Genomic DNA, 20,971 nt, shown 5'->3' on the forward strand with positions numbered 1-20,971 from the left:
CTACTGACTATTACATACTGTGATTATCTACGCAACTTTCTGCATCATGCGTAGATTCCTTGAGGCAAGGTCTTCAGTTTTACAATCCCCAGGCTGATGGATAGTCGATGTCTCATGAAGTCTGGTAAGAAATCAACAATGAATGAAGAATGAGAAGGAGAGAGGAAGGAAGAAATAAAAGGAAGAAAGGAAGTTTAGAAGGACATGCGTGCTAAGTTGATTCAGTTGTGTCTGACTCTGGGACCCCGTGAACTGTAGCCCGCCAGGCTCCTCTGTCCACGGGATTCTCCAGGCAAGACTCCTGGAGTGGCTTGCCATGCCTTTCTCCAGGGGATCTTTCCAACCGAGGGATTGAACCCAGGTCTCCTGCATTGCAGGCGGATTCTTTACCACCTGAACCAACGCAGATCCATGGCATGTTTGTCGGTCTGGTGTGCCAAGACGGGCCTCTGGGGGGCTTTGTAGGTTGAGCAAAATACGCTCTCTTTTTTAAGCTTCTTATTTTACACTGGAGTGTAGTTGATTAACAATGTTGTATTAGTTTCAGATGTACAGCACAGTATCGTTACACATGGACATGGATCTCTTCTTTGTCAAATTCTTTCCGCATTTAAATTCTTGCATCATACTGAGCAGAGTTGTCTCTGCTACACAGAAGGTCCCTACTGGTTATCTATTTTTTTTTTAATATAATATTTATTTTTCATTGTGCTAGGCTTTCATTGTTGCACGGGCTTTCTCTAGCTGCGGTGAGTGGGGGCTACTCTCCTGTTGCGGTGAGTGGGCTTCTCATTGGGGTGGCTTCTCTGTTTGCAGAACATGGGCTCTAGGCACATAGGCTTCGTGAGCTGTAGCATGTGGGCTGAGTAGTTGTGGCACATGGGCTTAGTTGCCCCACAGCACATGGAATCTCCCCAGACCAGGGATCGAACCCATGTCCCCTGCATTGGCAGGTGGATTCTTATCCAGTGGACCACCAGGGAACTCCCACGCTAAACTGTTGACAATGATGAGTGTGATATCGCAAGGCTACCCTTGTTTATCTGAGAACGAACCTCTGGAAGTTTAATATCAGTGTGGAAAGTATGATATCAGTTTCTGCAACATTTCAGGACAGTTTGCACACTCATCGTCATTGTAGAGCATGGACTCCTTGACTCACAGTTGCTCAGTATAACACCCATGGTGGCCGAATTGCTTAAGAACTATCTATCTCAGGATTCAGGTACACCCAGGGTGTAGGGGTGTTGTTCTGTAAGATGAGTTGATACAGACAAGAGGTAACACTGGGTTAATACACAGGTTCGGCAAGTTTTCCCGTGTACAGCTTTTCAACACACACCGCTATTACCCACTTAGCAGAACACACTCCTGATGACAATTAATTTCGACAAAACCAGACCCCGCAGCTCAGCTGAGCCTAAAACTATTCTACCCACGCTTTAAAATATCACTGTACCTGAAGGTCGGCATTATCTTTCTACCAGCACAGGCTGTCCATTCCTCTGCTTTAAATGTGAGAGAAGACGCCTGCATAATGAAAGAAAACATACAACAAAAATATAAAAGTAGGAAATACAGATGCTAATTCTACTGCAGTTGATGTGTATGGTTATGAATGAGCTGTGCTTCCCAGCTGGCTCAGTGGTAAAGAAAATGAATGCCTGCCAATGCAGGAGACGCGTGTTTGATCCCTGGGTAAGAAAGATCCCCTGGAGGAGGAAACGGCAACCCACTCCAGTATTTTTGCCCGGAGAATCCCACGGACAGAGGAGCATTGTGGGCTACAATCCATGGTATCGCAAAGGCTCGGACACAACTTACCAACTAAACAACAGCAACAACGGATGAGTTTTTGAACTTTTCTTTAGCACTGATGTCCTGGAAAAGGAAAAGGGAAATTATTAGGCTGAAAGTGCTTTTTGAAAAACTTCCATTTTCGATGTGGACCATTTTTTAAGAAGTCTTCATTGAATTTGTTACAATATTGCTTCTGCTGTTTTCTGTTCTGGTTTTTCAGCCCCAAGGCATGTAGGATCTTAGCTCCCCAAAAATAGATTGAACACGTACCCCCTTCATTGGAAGGCGACGTCTTAACGACTGGACCGCCAGGGAAGTCCCAGAAATTCACATCTTAAGGAAAGGGCTGCATGACAGTTCTTCACATCCAACTTGAGAGTCTGACTCAGTAAATATGAGAGGGGGCCACTATGCAGGGTATGCCTCAAATCAGGTTCTGTTTTCTCTAGAAAACCTGAATTTTACAATTTTCTGTCCTAACACTACCCCATCTACGTCCTGCTTTGGGTTATTGCTGTTTTCCATAAGAAGCTGGAATTTAGAAAACTTTTCATATCTCGAGATAGGAATCTAGGTCCGTTTCCTTATTCGCTCTGAGGAATCTAATGATATGGATGCGGCATGACTGGTTTAACAATTTTCACAGTGATGGACACTTTGCTGGCTTCACATTTTTCACCATAACAAGTACTTAAGGTAAAATCTGAATTCAATGACAGTAAAAGCTTTTGCAATAACATCTGAGTATCTATCCTGTATCTCAGCTCAGAATTCGAGCCAGATACACATAAGGTCAGATTTTCAAGTAATCACATGGGGAAAAAAAAAAGAATAAATTAATTTTTTAAACTATATTTGATTGAACCCAATACCCTGATGTGAAGAGCCTACTCACTGGAAAAAGACCCTGATGCTGGGAAAGACTGAGGGCAGGAGGAGAAGGGGACGACAGAGGATGAGATGGTTGGATGGCATCACTGACTTGATGGACATGAGTTTGGGTAAACTCCAGGAGTTGGTGATGGACAGGGAAGTCTGGTGTGCTGTAGTCCATGGGGTTGAAGAGGTGGACACGACTGAGCGACTGAACAACAAATATATATAATGTGATGGTTTGATACCCTTGTATATATTGTGGAATTTTTACCAAGATCAAGATAATTAACATATCCATCACCTAACTTTATATATATATATGTATTTTTGCATATATTTTACACCTAACTATATATTACATGCACATATATTTTGCATGTATATATATGTTTACATTTATATTTACATGTATATATATGTTTATATAGGAGATGGCAATGGCAACCCACTCCAGTACTCTTGCCTGGCAAATCCCATGGACAGAGGAGCCTGGTAGTCTGCATGCAGTCCATGGGGTCTCTAGGAGTCGGACACGACTGAGCGACTTCACTTTCACTTTTCACTTTCATGCATTGGAGAAGGAAATGGCAACCCACTCCAGTGTTCTTGCCTGGAGGATCCCAGGGATGGCGCAGCCTGATGGGCTGCCGTCTATGGGGTCGCACAGAGTCGGACACGACTGAACCGACTTAGCATAGCATATGTATATATATATATATATATTTTTTTTTTTTTTTACACCTTTGCTTACTGCTTAGTCACTCAGTCGTGTCCGACTCTTTGCGACCCCATGGACTGTAAGGCCTCCAGGTTTCTCTTTCCATGGGAGGCTCCAAGCAAGAATACTGGAGTGGGTTGCCATGCCCTCCTCCAGAAGATCTTCCCAACACAGGGATTGAACTCAAGCCTCCCGCCTAGCAGGTAGATTCTTTACTGTCTGAGCTACACAGGAAGCCCGTCTAGACCCTTAGTGTAATTCAAATACCTACATGTTCGAATTACATGTTCGCATGAGAAGCTGGGCCTCAGCCTCAGCTCCCATGAAGCAAACCTGAATGTTTCAGCTAATTATAAAGGTACATTTCTGCAGTAGTGATTAGGACATTGGCATGGAATGCAATTCTGACCAATGAGACATTGAAGAGAAGTTAGGAGAGTCTGTTTGGGAAGAATTTTTCTCTCTTAAAAAAAAAGATATAAAAGAAAGGAATTTTTTTTTTTAACTAGTCATGGATATCTGCCTTTGATAGCTGGACTTGTGACAGATGTTATAAGACCATGGAGGAAGAAGTCAGAAAAACCACCAACACTTGAGGAAGGCACAAAATAAAGATGGAAAAGATTCTCAGGCCTTTGATGACGTCAGAGTCACTGAGTGGTTTGAGCTGCCACTTGCCTCCCCAGCGGGGACTGGAAGCCAGTTTAGTTCATTTTTTCTTTCAGCTACAAGCATTCTAACTTACACACTTGTCCATGTTCCTCACTGTACTGATACTAAGAGTTTATGCCTGTAAGTAGGATCAGCAAAAGGACTAAGAAATTAAAAATAAATCTTGCTGCTGCTGCTGCTCCTAAGTTGCTCCAGTCGTGTCCAACTCTTTGCGACCCCATGGACGGCAGCCTACCAGGCTCCTCCATCCACGGGATTTTCCAGGCAAGAGTACTGGAGTGGGGTGCCATTGCCTTCTCCAAAAATAAATCTTCGAAGGCGGCAATTGCTGTAAGATAATTAATAAGAAAAAACTATCATTAATGTGATACTATATAGAGAATCAGAATAAGCTTTAGAGGAAAAGGCTGTGGAAATCTACTGATTTAGTCTCTGGGCCAGTGAATAAAATGAACCTGTAACAGTCCTTTAAAAAGCTGGGTATGAAGTGATCACAGGCATTGTATTGCACGAAACTCAGAAGCCTCCAGAAGTGTGACCTAATTTAATTTCTTTTCTGTTCAGCCCCTTGCCTTTCCAACCCTTTCTTCCTCATGCCAGCCCTGGCTTTACTTCAACAGCTGAAGAACTGACACCTAACTATATATATATGTGTGTGTATATATGTATATATTTTATTTTATTTTATTTTGGTTGTGTTAACAGGTAAGATCTACTCTCAGCCACTTTCAAGAATAACTTCTGAGCATTGAATGCTCAGCATGGTGATTATAGTAATAATAAGGGATTATATATGCAACCATTTCATTTTGTAAGAAAAATGTAGTATTTCATAAAATACTTACAAATGCATTCTTAATATGAAAATATAACTGGGCCAACCAAAACCTTCATTCAGATTTCTCTATAAGATGTTATAGAAAAACCCAAATGAACTTTTTGACCAACCCAATATGCAGAGACATTACATTGCCTATAAAGGTCCGTCTAGTCAAGGCTATGGTTTTTCCTGTGGTCATGTATGGATGTGAGAGTTGGACTGTGAAGAAGCCTGAGTGCCAAAGAATTGATGCTTTTGAACTGTGGTGTTGGAGAAGACTCTTGAGAGTCCCTTGGACTGCAAGGAGATCCAACCAGTCCATTCTATAGGAGATCAGCCCTGGGATTTCTTTGGAAGGAATGATGCTAAAGCTGAAACTCCAGTACTTCGGCCACCTCATGTGAAGAGCCGACTCATTGGAAAAGACCCTGATGCTGGGCAAGATTGAAGGTGGGAGGACAAAGGGACGACAGAGGATGAGATGGTTGGATGGCATCACCGAGTCGATGGACCTGAGTCTGAGTGAACTCCGGGAGTTGGTGATGGACAGGGAGGCCTGGCGTGCTGCGATTCATGGGGTCGCAAAGAGTCAGACACGACTGAGCGACTGAACTGAACTGAACTGAATACTTTTATACCAGGAAAAAAAAAAAGCCTCTCAAAGATAAGGATGCTAATGTCCATCAATTAAAAAAATATATATATATATATATTTTAACCTATTTGCAAAGCAGAAATAGAGACACGGACATAGAGAACAAACATATGGACCCCAAGAGGGGAAAGATAGGAGGGGTGGGATGGATTGGGAGACAGGGATGGACATATAAACACTTGACACTACGTATAAAATAAGTAACTAATGAGAATCTATTGTATATCACAGGGAATGCTGCTCAGAGCTCTGTGGTGACCTCAATGGAAAAGAAATCCATAAAAGAGGGGATATATGTGTAAGATGTTGGAGAAGGACATGGCAACGCACTCCAGTATTCTTGCCTAGACAATCCCATGGACAGAGCAGCCTGGCGGGCTACAGTCCACGGGGTCACAAGAGTCGGACACGACCGAGCGACTAAACCAACCAGCAGTGTATAAGGGATAGCTGATTCACTTTGCTGTTCAGCAGAAACTAACACCATGCTGTAAAGCAGCTACACTTCAATTAGAGAGAAAAAAAATGTTTTTAGTAAAGCAACTGAAAACTGTAAATACATAGGCTTCAAGCATCATAAAAGCGTTACACATGTTCACACATCAGTGTTGCAAATCTGAGGAGCTTTTTAAGAGAAATCAAGAGAAAATAAACTCTTAGATAGCTCTAGCAGATGCCTGAGATTTAAAAAAAAAAAAATTAAAAGATGGATTGCTGCTTTGAAAAAAAATCAAAGCTGGAAAGTCACATTCCTGCTTAATTAAATAAGCCCTGAGCACTCTAAAAAAAGGAGACAGGCAAATGAATCATTCATTAGTAATACCTAAGTCAAACAACTAGTTAACTTAGATTTCATCAGTGACACATTTGGAAAAAATTAAACAGCATTTGCGCTGATGTTTATACAGTTTTGTTTTTTTTTAATAAATTGCCTAAAAATTTATAGAGTCGGACACGACCGAGCAACTAAGCACATTAAGAAGAATGAAGTGAAAGTGAAGGTTGCTCAGTCGTGTCGGATTCTTTGGGACACCATCGACTTGCACAGCCCATGGAATTCTTCTGGAGTGGGTAGCCTTTCCCTTTTCCAGGGGAATCTTCCGAACCCAGGGATTGAACCCAGGTCTCCCACATTGCAGGCAGATTCTTTACCAGCTGAGCCACCAGGGAAGCCCAACAAGAAGAATAGTTAAACTCTAGCAAAAAGAAATGCTAATTCAGTCTCCGGTGGTGACTGATTTGCTAATATTTTCTTTTAATTTTTTAAAAAAATTTTTGTTATTATTTTACTTTACAATATTGTATTGGTTTATTTGCTAATATTTAATTGTCTTTTACTTTCATTAACTGCCTTGTAAGTGAACCGACTAAGAAATCTTTTAATCATTTATCCCTGCTTATTCTCTGCTCTTGAAAAGGAAACTCTTTACGTATGAGGGATCTTGATAATTTGTAACGTTCTCTCTTCCCTAGTGTCCAGAGGACATAAAATTTACTATTTTAAGTATCAACATTCAAGTTTTTAAAATTTTTATAGAGCATAATTCCTGCATTAGTAGATGTCTTATGAAGATTTTAAACACAATTGCCTTTTTCAAGATGTTGGAAAAAGGATAAAGTCACGTTTGAACTTCAGGAAAAGAACGCAAGACTTTCCCCTCCATTTCACACCTTTGGATTACAGGCTGTTTTTTTTTTTTAATTACCATTATAAGTGTGAATGATGTATTTTTAATTTGCCTGCTAGGCTTTAGCAAAAGGAATTATTGAAGCTAGATCATGGCCCCAATTTTGCATTTTCAGAGGTACAGCGTCTTGTTCTCTCCTTTACAAAGGGTGTTGTTTCAGATGGTTCCAGCTGAGCTTTGTCAGCTTGTGGTCTGTGACGAATCCTCCCTGCATTCCAGTCATAGGAGGGTGTCAGCTGATGAGGAGGAAAAAAAAACAAAACAAAACAGTGCACAATCTCAGCCAGCTTTGTGTGCTACACAAAATAGAGAGAGAAACGAAAGGCGAGTCGGTTTTTATAAACAAGACATGATTTTCCTATGCATGTGCTTGCTCAGTCACTCAGTTCTGTCCAACTCTGGGTTTTTTTAACACGCACAACACCAAGGTTGTTGTTGCTTAGTTGGTAAGTCACGCCCAACTCTGCGACCCCATGAACTGTAGCCCACCAGGCTCCTCTGTCCATGGGATTCTCCAGGCAAGAATACTGGAGTGGATTGCCATGCCCTCCTCCAGGGGATCTTACTGACCCAGGGATCAAACCCTGAATATGTGGCATGGAATATATTTTATGCTTATCATCTCCATATGCTCCAGCTTATGGATATATTCGTTTTCATCGTATTGTTCTTTGTCTGATTTTCACTATCTTTGTGAGCAAGACTAAATGCACTAACTTAATAATCAAATGATTTACAAATTTCTAATTTATCCAAAGATTTTTTCTTTACTGTACTTATTTTTCAATGGTACTCAGAATGTCTGAGTTCCCTTATTTATTTACTTGGATGTGGACCATTTTTAAAGTGTTTATTGAATCTGTTACCATATTGCTTCTGTTTTATGTTTTTTTCTTTTTTTGCCCCCGAGGCATGTGGGATCTTAACTTCCTAATCAGGGATCGAACCTGCATACCCTGCATTGGAAGTCAAAGTCTCAACCACTGGATGGTCCATGAGGGAAGTCCCGAGTTCCCTTTGAAAAGTATATCCATGAGCACAGGAAGGAATTAACAAGAACCATACAAGGTAAAAGAGGGTATAAGGGTATCTTATTTGCTGGATAAAGCGATCCATTCATAGATGAGTGGTACCTGACAAAAGCCAGAATTACTCTTCAAAAATAGGACTGAAAACTTGCCTATTGAGTCTTCTATACAGCTTAGGTCTAATATCATTATCCATGAAAATGATTTTCTTTACAAGTGATTTTAGAAACTTCACACTTTTTAGATGATTTTGCTAGAGCTAAGAGATTCTGAGTTTATAGTAGCTTTCAACTGCAATATTTAAATGAGTTCCACTGGGAAATTTTCATTATACATTTTTTTTTTTTGCCTTGCTTATACATGACTGGCTTTCCCTGGTGGCTCAGTGGTAAAGAATTTGCCTGCAATGCAGGAGATTCGGATTTGATCCCTGGGTCAGGAAGATCCCCTGGAGGAAGGCATGGCAACCCACTCCAGGATTCTTGCCTGGAGAATCACATGGATAGAGGAGCCTGGCGGGCTACAGTCCATGGGGTCCCAAAGAGTCAGACACGACTGAAGTGACTGAACACGTATGCACATAAGTGACTACTTATTCTGTATATTGTGGCTAATAACTAATTTCCATTAGCTTTAACCAAAAGGTTATTGAGTGCCTGAGAGTATTATTCAAATTCTCCTCATATTTATTCAACCATTATAGATTTAATCTGTATGTTCTGAATGCATCATTTTTTTTGACCTTCATACAGATAAATTTTAGTACATTTTAATTCAGCTAATATGAAGAAAAATATTTTTGGCATGATATGAGATGTTCAAACTCTCTTATCTAGTTGACTGATTTTTTTGCTTTAATGCAGACAGCAATTTTAGCAGCAGAAGCACAGTTTCTCCCAAGCTGTCAATGTGTGTGGTTTCCTGGGAGATGGATGCATCGCTTATATCTATGAAAATTAATTAATTTCACAAAAATTAATTAAAAATTACTTTAAAAATGAATTAAAATTAATTTTAATCTGAAAGTATATTACAAATTTATTTTTTACTATGTGTTTTTTATTCATTTTTATTGGAGCATAGTTGCTTTAAAATGTATTAGTTTCTACTGTACAGCAAAGTGAATCAGCTATATGTATAAATATATACATATATTTATATGTATTGGATTTACTTCCCATCTAGGTCTTCACAGGGTAGTGGGTAGAGTCCCCTGTGCTCTACAGTAGGTTTTCATTGGTTATCTGTTTTATACATAGTATTAAACTAGTGTATTTGTGTCTATGGTAATCTCCCAATTCCTTCCACCCCACCCTTTTGCCCTTGGTATCCATTTCTAGAGACATGTATGGACCTAAAGGGTGTGATGCAGAGCTAAGTTAGAAAGAAAAACAAGTTTCACATATTAACATATATATATATATATACACACACACACACACATATATATGGAATCCAGGAAAAATGGTTCAGACGATCTTATTCACAAAGCAGAAATAGGGACACATGCTTAGATTCTATAAATTAAGAAACATGCCCCCGTTACATGTTTAATATACAATTTGATACATATGTAGTACATTCTAAATATGTCTCCCAGTTCCTACAGGATGCTGCGTATGCAGGGGAACCTTGACTTTTCATATAAAAAAGAGATCCCTGTTTCTGTCTTTGACCTACTGCTATGAATCCATGCTCATTCGCGTCTATAAACCCTTGGCAGTACTGATGACCACGTACTGAAGCCTCCTTCAAATAGAAAAAACGGATGAAGAGTCAAGAGAATTTTCAGGGTTTCATTTATTTTTTGCTTGCATTGTCCACACGAATTATTTTCCTTCTGCTCTTAGTGATTTGTTGTCGGTTAAAATAATTTTTTTTTTTCAAAGGTACCAGGGGACAATTTTTTTAAATAAAAATATTCATCCCGGGGGGCTTCCTGGCGGCTCAGTGGTAAAGAATCCGCCTGCAAATGCAGGAGACTGGGGTTCAATCCGTGATCCGAGAAGACCCCCACGTGCCTCGGAATAGCTAAGCTCGTATGCTCCTGGTCCCGTGTTCTAGAGCCCACGTTCCACGGCAAGAGGGGCCACTACAAGCCGAAACTCACGAACCACACCTAGAGAAAAGTCTCTGCAGCAACGGAAGACCCAGTGCGGCCCCAGATAAATACAATTTAGAAAAATCCCTCCCATGTATGAGGTTGTTTCTTTTAACTAGTACTGTTTAATCTAATGTTGTGGTGCCGCTGGCTGCTGCTGGCTTTGGCTGGCCCATCTCTCCCCAGTACTTTTGCAAGATGTGTTTGCTTTTACCTTTTGCCTTACCAAAGTTCTTGCATCAGTAACACTGAGAGAATTAAAAATTATGCCATGTTAGAAATTTTCTTGATATACTTCCCTCCCCCCACCACCGGTAAATTCTTTTTTGTTTAAAAAAGAAAAATTGGAGTATAATTGCTTTACGCTGTTGTGTTTCTGCTATACAACAAAGTGAATCAGCTGTACACATACGTGTATCTCCTCCCTCTGGAGCCTTCCTCCCACTCCCTTGATACAATTTTAAATAGAAATTGTAGTTTTAAAAATAGGAAACCAACACAGAAAAGATACCAAAACATTTTTTTTTTTCAAAGCCATGCATCTTCATAGTTTCAAGTGTTAGTAAAAAGCCCATTTGCCTCTCAGATATCACAAACACATATTTAAATTTCCCTTGAGAATCTCTCACTATTTTTTGTTTCCGTTTAATGAGATAGCAAGACAGCACTGATTTCATGAATATCAAAGCTCTCTACAGAACAGAGTTGTCTAGCTGGAAGACAATTTTTTAAAGTGAGGGTAACCCAGAAATGCAGGGTGGGATAAGTCATTATGCTTTAAAGTGAAATACACTAAAAAACAAAAGAAACTGAATACGAAAATTTCAATGACCCCTGTGATTCAGCCACTAATATTTAACAACAATAACATTCCTTCCTATTTGAAAATGATAGATTTCAAACAGATCCCCATTCAGAGGGTTACGGAAGTGTGGGCTTTGAGTTTAGCTGTTTGCTCTTGAAGCTGAGCGGTTCACAGGTTTCTAAAACTGTGGCCAGCCTTCGGTCTATTCTTCCATATTCTACGTCTCTCTAGTCGGTTACACGGATCCTTTTGGCCAAACCTTGGACATATACCAAGAATCGAGTACCACTTGTGACCAAACTCAACACCATCGCTGTGAAGCCTGTCTCTGTTTTCCTCCCATGAATCCACAGCGTTGCCCTGAAAGATCTGCTCATTTTTCCCCCCATGAATTTCTGCATCCCTGGTCTCCACCACGGGGGCACACCTCTGAGATGTCTCCTGAACACGTAAGGACATGATAACGGCCTTGCCCGATGCTTTGCAATAGAAACCCAAGGAAGTCAGTGTAACAGACTTTAACGCTGGGTAAGCTGTCACACAAGGAGTTGTCATGCAGGTCCTTATCTTGTATTTCTCCTACATTCTCTTTCTTCAGGCCAGAGGTTACCTGGCAGACACCTGCTCACTCTTGCCATTGGGTCTCTGCCCTGGTTGAACCCCAAGTCTGTATAAGCTTCCTCACTTACTCCTTTCAAATCTTCCTCCAAGAAATCTCTCATGCCTGTCATATTTTCCCTTTCTGTCTTTGAGAGTGTCAGTCACTCAGTCTGTCTGACTCTTTGCGACCCCACGGACCATAGCCCGCCAAGCTCCTCTGCCCATGGGATTCTCCAGGCAAGAACACTGGAGTGGGTTGCCATTTCCTTCTCCAGTGTCCCGACCCAGAGATCGAACCCGGCTCTTCTTCACTGCAGGCGAATTCTTTTCCAGCTGAGCCACAAGGGAAGCCCTTTATGTCTTTAGATCTTAGTGAAAATTGAAGCCCACAATCCCACACTTCTGCCTCGACCCTGCCTGCTCTACATCAACCGTGTCAATGGCCCTTGCTATTTTATTCTTCTAAACTACTTTTTAGTTTATTTATGATATTCTTCATTGACTCTTTTACTAAATATAAGACTCTCAATGTAAGGAATTATTTTTTGTTTTGTTCATCACCAAAGTATATTCAGTATCCTAGCTGGGACATTTCTGTATCACAAAATATGGACTGGGCATAGGATATTATAGGTGGTGTCAGAGAAGACTCTTGAGAGTCCCTTGGACAGCAAGGAGATCCAACCAGTCCATCCTAAAGGAAATCAGTCCTGAGTATTCACTGGAAGGACTGAAACTGAAGCTCCAATACTTTGTCCACCTGATGCAAAGAACTAACTCTTTAGAAAAGATCCTGATGCTGGGAAAGATTGAAGGCGGGAGGAGAAGGGGACCACAGAGGGTGAGATGGCTGGATGGCATCTCCGACTTGATGGACATGAGTTTGAGAAAACTCCGGGAGTCGGTGATGGACAGGGAGACCTGGTGTGCTGCAGTCCGTGGGGTTGCAGAGACTTGGACACGACTAAGCGACCTTCACTTTCACTTTCAAATGATAATGATGGGGGAAAAAAAGCAGCTTCTTCATATATTAGGAGAGTGGCGATAGAAACCATCAGACTTACTCAGATCTTAAATGTTCATTAAGCACCTACTTCATACGCAGTAGCCTAGGTGTAGTGAATAAAACAGGCATGCAACTGTGTTTCGTCTTCTTAAACACCCCGACAGTGAACGAGTGCACACCAGGAGCTCGGAAACACGTCTAACTCCTGCAAGTGTGCGCATCCTTCTGTGTGATAAACGTCCCTTGTTTTCAGAACACTGGAGGCAGCCACAAGGTAGAAGGATGCAGGAGACACGATTTAGCCCAAATTTACTATAAGACCTCATTGCCATAAAAGCACAACATACTTGGAGTAAGCTGGGGACTTCTTTGCAGCAGTTTCTTGATAATTATTGTTTGTTTCTCTCTCTCCTCCTCCCTGAGACAGTTTTATACTTCGGACTTGGCCGACAAGGAAAAATCTGTGGGCTTCTTTTATAATTTTTATAACTTAATTAATTTGTTATTGACTTCAGAGAAAGGCTCAGATCATTAACTCTCTGGCAATACATTTGTAAACAATACTATTTGCCAAGGAATTCCACAGGGCAAACTCCTTCTCTTGTTATGGATTTGTGTATCCCCTTTATGTTATGACCTTAGGATGCTAACTCTCATCGGTGCCACTAAATTAAAATAGTTATTGTAATGACTAAGAAAGGTCAGTGCTCACAGGCTGGGTGGATGAGCGTTAAATCAATTGTGTGTGTGTGTGTGTTAGTCGCTCAGTCCTGTCTGACTCTTTGTGTCTCCATGGACTGCAGCCCACCAGGCTTCTCTGTCCATGGCATTCTCCAGGCAAAAATATTGGAAGGGGTTGCCATTTCCTCCTCCGGGGGATCTTCCTGACCCAGGGATCGAATCCGGTCTCTTGCATTGGAGGCAGATTCTTTACTGTCTGAACCACCAGGGAAGCCCTTAAATCAATTGTTGAAAACTCTAAATGTTACAGAAAATGATTAACTAATGCATAAAAGCTGCATAAAGGTACTCACAGAAATGAGTAAGAAGGCAGAAAAGAAAATGGAGACTATTTAAAGAAAAAAGCTATTATTAAGGTGGAGCAAAATTACACTCTATGAAGGTGATATTTGAAACTTAAAGTGTTACAATTTCAGGTGGCACCCCACTCCAGTACTCTTGCCTGGAAAATCCCATGGACAAAGGAGCCTGGTAGGCTACAGTTCATGGGGTCGCAAACTTAGTCGGACTCGACTAAGCGACTTCACTTTTACTTTTCTCTCTTTAGGTGATTGTGGAGATTTAGTGTTATTAGAGTAATGACTAAATAATTTAGTAATTATCATCTATTTTGTGCTCTAACATGTCTTCATCTTAAGTGTTGTGGAATAAAAAATACTGTACGATGTTATAGAACACATGTTATAATGAAAGGCATTCAGCTCTGTCCTTCATTTCCTTAAAAAGAATGCAGATTTACAGTCAGTCCTTGATTTGATTCTGGGTTGAATCAGCAAAGATTAAAACGTGTTTCAGAGGGGACTTCCCTGGTGGTCCAGTGGTTAAAAGCTTACCTTCCAAGGCAGAGCATCATGGGTTTGACCCCTGGTCTGGGAGTTAAGATTCCACTTGCCTCGAGGTCAAAAAACTGAAGCACAAATCAAAAGCCATCCAGTCACAAATTCAATCAAGACTTTAAAAATGGTGCACATCAAAAATATATTTTGGGAGATAATAAAAGAAGTGCAATTGGGTATTAAATATTATGGAACTGCTCATAGTTACTGATTTTCATAAATAAAGCTAGAGCTATATGTTGTTTTGAAAGGATATTGAAGTATCTACCTATTAAAAAACCATGTCCTGTTTGACATCCTTTACCAAACAAATATAAATGAAGCAAACATAATAAGATACAAAACATTGTTAAATACAGAGAAAGAATATTTAGTGTTCATTACACATTATGCTCTATGTTTCTGCATATTTGAGTGCTTTGAACATTTTTTAAAATTATTTCAAGTAAAAATATTCATCATTGAATATGCATTTAATAAAACACAAAGCCACTTATTTATTCACATTTTATGTCTCTAAAACGTGTCTTGTCTAAAATGTGGAGTAATGGTTGAAGACCCTCTACCAAATCAAGAGTTGGTTGTCCTCTTAAAATATATTTTTACTCATCCTCATGGGAGACAAAATAATGGGACCAGTGCATTCATGTTTGCCCAGTCACATCTAAGCCTTTGATGTGAATGTCTCAATTTGCATTTTTGAGAGGTTGGTGCCAACGGAGAAATGAAGACACCTGCTAACACAATACCAATTCTTGTAAGTAAGTAAGTGAAGCTGCCCAGTCTTGTCCAACTCTTTGCAACCCCATGGACTGTAGCCCACCAGGCTCCTCTGTCCATGGGATTCTCCTGGCAAGCATACTGGAGTGGATTGCCATTCCCTTCTCCAGCGGATCTTCCCGACCCAGGGATCGAACCTGCATCTCTTGCGTTGGCAGGCAAATTCTTTACAGTCTGAGCTAACAGGGAAGCCCCCCAAACCATAAATCCTTTCCAGAGGAAAGCATATTTATCCAGTAGAGATGCATTACTATGTCCAGAGGGTTGCACCTTCCAGAAACATAAGTTAGCTCAAATATGCTTATGTTTAAAGAATACGCTATTCAGGGGCTTCACTTGTAGTCCAGGGGTTAAGAAGTTCAGTTGCTAGTTGTGTCTGACTCTTTGCAACCCCATGGAATGCAACACACCAGGCTTCCCTGTCTATCATCAACTCCCGGAGCTCACTCAAAGTGATGTCCATCAAGTCGCTGATACCATCCAAAAATCTCATCCTCTGTCGTCCCCTTCTCCTCCTGCCCTCAATCTTTTCCAGCATCAGGGTCTTTTCCAATGAGTCAGTTCTTCACATCAGGAGGCCAAAGGATTGGAGTTTCAGCTTCAGCATCAGTCCTTCCAATGAACACCCAGGACTGATCTCCTTTAGGATGGACTGGTTGGATTTCCTTGCAGTCTAAGGGACTCTCAAGAGTCTTCTCCAACACCACAGTTCAAAAGCATCAATTCTTCAGTGCTCAGCTTTCTTCACAGTCCAACTCTCACATTCCATGCACAAGTACTGGAAAACCATAGTCTTGGCTAGATGGACCTTTGTTGGCAAAGTAATGTCTCTGCTTTTTAGTATGCTGTCTAGGTTAGTCATAACTTTTCTTCCAAGGAGCAAGCGTCCTTTAATTTCATGGCTGCAGTCACCATCTGCAGTGATTTTGGAGCCAAAGAAAATAAAGTCTATCAGTGTTTCCATTGTTTCCCCATATATTTGCCATGACGGGTTAAGACTCTGCTTGCCAATTCAGGCTTTGATCTAGGGTCCAGGAAGATCCCATATGCCTGGGGCAAGTAAGCCCATATGTCACAAATACTGAGCCTGTGGGCTCCAACTACTGCAGCTTGCTTGTCTAGAGACCGTGCTCCATCGCATGAGAAACCCGTGCACGGCAACTAGAGAATCACCCTCGCTCTCCTCGACTAGAGAAAGCCCATGTGCAGCAACAAAGACCCAGCACCACCAAAAATAATTAATTAAAATAAAATTTTAAACACATGATTTGGATTGCACATACACCTGAATTTCTAGTACAATAAACAGTCGATTTCCTGGTGGCCTGATGGTAAAGAATCTACCTGCAATGCAAAAGAGGCGGGTTTGATTCCCGGGTCAGGGAAGATCCCCTGGAGAAGGGAATGGCGACCCCCTGCAGTGTTCTGGCCTGAGAATCCCATGGACAGAGGAGCCTGGGGGGCTACAGTCCATGGGGGTTGCAAAGAGTCAGACAGGATTGAGTGTCTAACATCTTTACTTCAACAGATCCATATCCTGGCTTACTAGGTGAAGAAGGAAACATATTTTCTATCTACTTTGCATCACATAGACTTTAAACGTGGACAAAATTCAGCAAAAGCTAAGATTCAAAAGCAGCCTCCAGTTTTTTATTATGCCACAGACTATATTGACCCTTATGATCAATGTTTTTATGGGAAAACAATCTGAAGGATTCATAACATATAGTCATAAACATAATAAAAGAAATAATTATGACATATATAACTGAACATTATAGACGCCCAAAGAGGATAAACTAAACTTACTCTATTTATTCAAAGAGAAAAAGTGAAAGGGAAAGCCGCTGAGTTGTGCCTGACTCTTTGCAACCCTATGGACTACACAGTCCATGGAATTCTCCAGGCCAGAATACTGGAGTGGGTAGCCAATCCCTTCTCCAGGGGATCTTCCCAACCCAGGGATCGAACCCAAGTCTCCCACATTGCAGGTGGATTGTTTACCAGCTGAGCCACAAGAGAAGCCATTTATTCAAAGTATAAAATACATTTATAAGACTCTGAGTTGTATATCCATTGTGAGTTCCATATCCATTGTGATATGGAAGTGTTGATTATAAATAATGGAAGAAAATAACGTCCTTAGTTTTGAGGAACTTTGATCCCAGTATAAAATTTTTTTCAGTGAAGTTTTTGCAAAGAATTCTCTTAGGTGAAGTGCTGTTTTTGATGTGGAGAAACCGCAGGTGTCTGACATAAAACAGGTAGGATTTTGACAAGCTCGGTTCATTTTAAAACACTTTCAGGTAGTATTACTTTTGGAAATGTTAAAAAAAAAAAAAAAAGCAGAATTACTTTTTTTTTTTTTTCTTTTTTTAATTTATTTGTTTTAATTGGAAGCTAATTACTTTACAATATTGTAGTGGTTTTGCCATCCATTGACATGACTCAGCCATGGGTGTACATGTGTTCCCCATCCTGAATCCTCTCTCCCACCTCCCTCCCCATCCCATCCCTCAGAATTACTTTTAAACTAGATACAGAACATACATGGGACTTTCTATGTGGCTCAGCAGTATTCTTTCCATGCAGCCAATGTAGGAGACCAGGGCAGGAGACTGGGGTTCAATCCTTGGGTCAAGAAGATCCCTTGGAGGAGGAAATGACAACCCACTCTAGAATTCTTTATTGGAGAATCCCATGTACGGAGGAGTCTGGTAGGCTACAGTCCATGGACTCTCAAGGGTCAGACACGACTTAGTGGCAAAACCCTCACCACCAGCACCTTCATTCTACCCAGTCCCTCACATTAATAAAATAGTCTCTCTTTCTAATAAAATAGTCTCTGTTTCTCTAACGCCTCCACCAGACAGAGACGTCCATGAATGCGGTCTCAACATTTTAAATTCATCTTTATACTCTCAAAACATTCCATAGTCCCTGGCCCAGCGGGGGCATCACTGAATTCATCCCTCCATCCTGAATTCAGGGAGATGTTTAATCTTTCTAATGAGAGAGGTTTAAAAATAAATGTATGTCATTTGAATATATAAATATTTAGAGAATTAGATGAAATGATCAAATCCCTAATGAAGTTGCATGCATTTTAATTTAACAGGAAATAATACCTTAATTTAGAAACACGACTTTATCTCCTCCTCACTTCGTGACATAGTTTTGTGCACTTTCCCACACGCTCTTGAAACCGTCTTCTTCAAAGCGACGACGACCAAATGCAACTGTTCATAAACATCAAATTCATCTTCAACTAATGAATACTTGAAGTCAATCAGGTTTGCACACTGCATGGCTGCCACTGGAAATGTTCTCGTAATGTACGAGTGCTGATTTTTATACTGTCCTGAGTTTATTTTTCCATTCTGTTTTCATCCACAGAATTCTTCATTCTACAAACAAAGCTTTTATTCTATGGCTTTTTAAATGGGTTTAACATATTTAAAAGTCTCTTGGACATTTCCATACTTACAGCAAACAAAAAAAAAATTAATGTTAAAGTACTATTAACATGCAACATACATGCACACTAATATATTCCTATATACTGTAAAGTGTTTATATACATGCATATTTATATTTTATTATATATTAGTAGTGAAGTAAAGTGAAGTTGCTCAGTCGTGTACAACTCTTTGCGACCCCACGGACGGTAGCCTACCAGGCTCTGCGATCCATGGGATTTTCCAGGCAAGAATACTGGAGTGGGCTGCCATTTCCTTCTCCAGGGGATCTCCCCAACCCAGGGATCAAACCCAGGTCTCCCACATTGTAGGCAGATTCTTGACCATCTGAGCCACCGGGGAAGCCCAAGAATACTGAAGTGGGTAACCTATTAGTAGTAGGTATATATTAATTATTAGTAATGTATGTTCTTGCTTTTTAGTTGTTCAATCTTGTCTGACTCTTTTGCAACTCCCTGGGCTGTAGCCCACTAGGCTCCTCTGTCCATGGGATTTTCCAGGCAAGAATACTGGAGTGGGTGTCATTCCCTTCTCCAGGGGAATCTTCCCAATCCAGGGATCAAACCCAGGTCTCCTGCATTGCAGGCAGATTCTTGACCATCTGAGGCACCAGGGAAGCCGAAAAATACTGGAATGGGTAGCTTATCCCTTCTCCAGCAGATCTTCCCTACCCAGGAATCAAACCGTGGTCTCCTGCATTGCAGGCAGATTTTTTACCAACTAACCGAGCTATCAGGAAAACCATTTGTCCTATTGCAAATATGTACATAGCATCTAAACCTCCGGATTGACGATCTCACAGGACAATGAATTATTCCTAGTGCCCGAGAGTGGTTAACAGCAGTGTCCCTCTCTCTCTCTTTTGAAGAAGCCACTGAAACGTAGGAAAAGGGAGATATTATCAGACCTTCAGCTTCACGGTGTGGAAGATTCAGTGCCATGGATACGAGGCTTACTCCTGTGGAGTTTTGTGTCTAGACAACTGGAGATTGTCTCCTGAGGGGCTTGCTGCTCTGTGTCTGGAAAGAAATTGGGTCAGTAATGCTGGGTTTTCTCTTCTCAAGTCCTCTGTGAGATCTAATCATTTTTAAATGTATGTCATCACATCTCTCAGTGGATTAAGGGGAAGAAGATGTGAACACTGTGTATGTTAATATTAATATACAGTTTGCCCATTTGGAAGATGCCAGAAATGCCTTTGGATGGATGAAAGCAGAATGTGATCCAGGGTGGACTGTTCTGATTACCTACCCTCCTCACGGCACACCGAGGGGGTTTCAGACACATTTTTATAAACTGTGCATTGTATTCCTGTTCAAGCCATCTGAAGGCACTAATAAGAAAACTAGGAAAGGTCTCCCATGTATCCTGGCTCAGTTAATTAACTATTTATGATTGGATGGCTTGCGGACGATAAAGGTTGCATCATTCATGTCTAAAGGATTATTCACCACCATTTATATATTTGTTTGCTGTTGTTCAGTCGTTCAGTCATGTCTGACTCTTTGCTACCTCATGGACTGCAGCACACCAGACTTCCCTGTCCATCACCATCTCCTGGAGCTTGCTCAAACCCGTGTCCACGGAGTCGGTGATGCCATCCAACCATCATTCTTCTGTTGCCCCTTCTCCTCCTGCCCTCAGTCTTTTCCAACATCACAGGCTTTACCATATATACATATTTTTTGTTCTTTAGTAAATATCTACATGCTATCAGCCCCCTGGATTAATGATCTATTCAGGCAACTTACGTTTCTCTGTGGCTGGAGTACTGCCTTTCATTCTTTGCAACCTTTTTGTTTTTTAGTATTTATTTATTTGGCTGAGCCGGATCTTCGCTGTCACATGTGGGATCTTAGTTCCCTGACCAGGGATCGTTCCCGGGCCCCTTGCACTGGGAGCACGGAGTCTTAGCCACCGGACTTCCCAGGTCTTTTTAACTTTTTAACATTGTTTTTAACTTTTAATTTGCAAACGTTTAAAACTCATAAGGTCATGTGTCCCAAGCAGGCTTTAAGTGAGGAAAAGAGTCAGGATTTTGTGTGGACAAGAGGAAGGCTTACCTGGTGGCTCAGATGGTTTAAAAACAACAACAATCAATAATGCATTCCGATGCAGGAGATCCGGGTTCAATCTCTGCGTCAAGAAGATCCCCTGGAGGAGGAAATGGCAACCCACTCCAGGATTCTTGCCTGGAGAATCCCCATGGAAAGAGGAGCCTGGTGAGCTAGAGTCCATGGAGTCCCAAAGAGTCAGACATGACTGCAACAATAATAATTAGATTAGCAAATCCAATTAAGTAGCTCCTATCAGAACTGCCAGCCTGGAAGAAAATTTTTAACTCAACGGTCCAGATTCTTATCTGC

General features: G+C 41.0%; 1 long non-coding RNA gene across 1 annotated transcript in view; it reads right to left on the bottom strand.

The window, feature by feature from the left end:
• Positions 1–453: 453 nt before the first annotated feature.
• The window catches only part of LOC123331822, a 98,688-nt gene continuing 78,170 nt past the window's right edge, over positions 454–20,971 (bottom strand). Inside the window, exons 4-5 of the long non-coding RNA XR_006548615.2 lie at positions 1,825–1,881; positions 454–1,530 (exon numbers count right to left, since the gene is read on the bottom strand). This is a non-coding gene — a long non-coding RNA (uncharacterized LOC123331822). The remainder of the gene's footprint in view (positions 1,531–1,824; positions 1,882–20,971) is intronic.

Source organism: Bubalus bubalis, chromosome X (genome assembly GCF_019923935.1).
Source record: "Bubalus bubalis isolate 160015118507 breed Murrah chromosome X, NDDB_SH_1, whole genome shotgun sequence".
In the NCBI taxonomy this organism is placed as follows: Eukaryota; Metazoa; Chordata; class Mammalia; order Artiodactyla; family Bovidae; genus Bubalus; species Bubalus bubalis.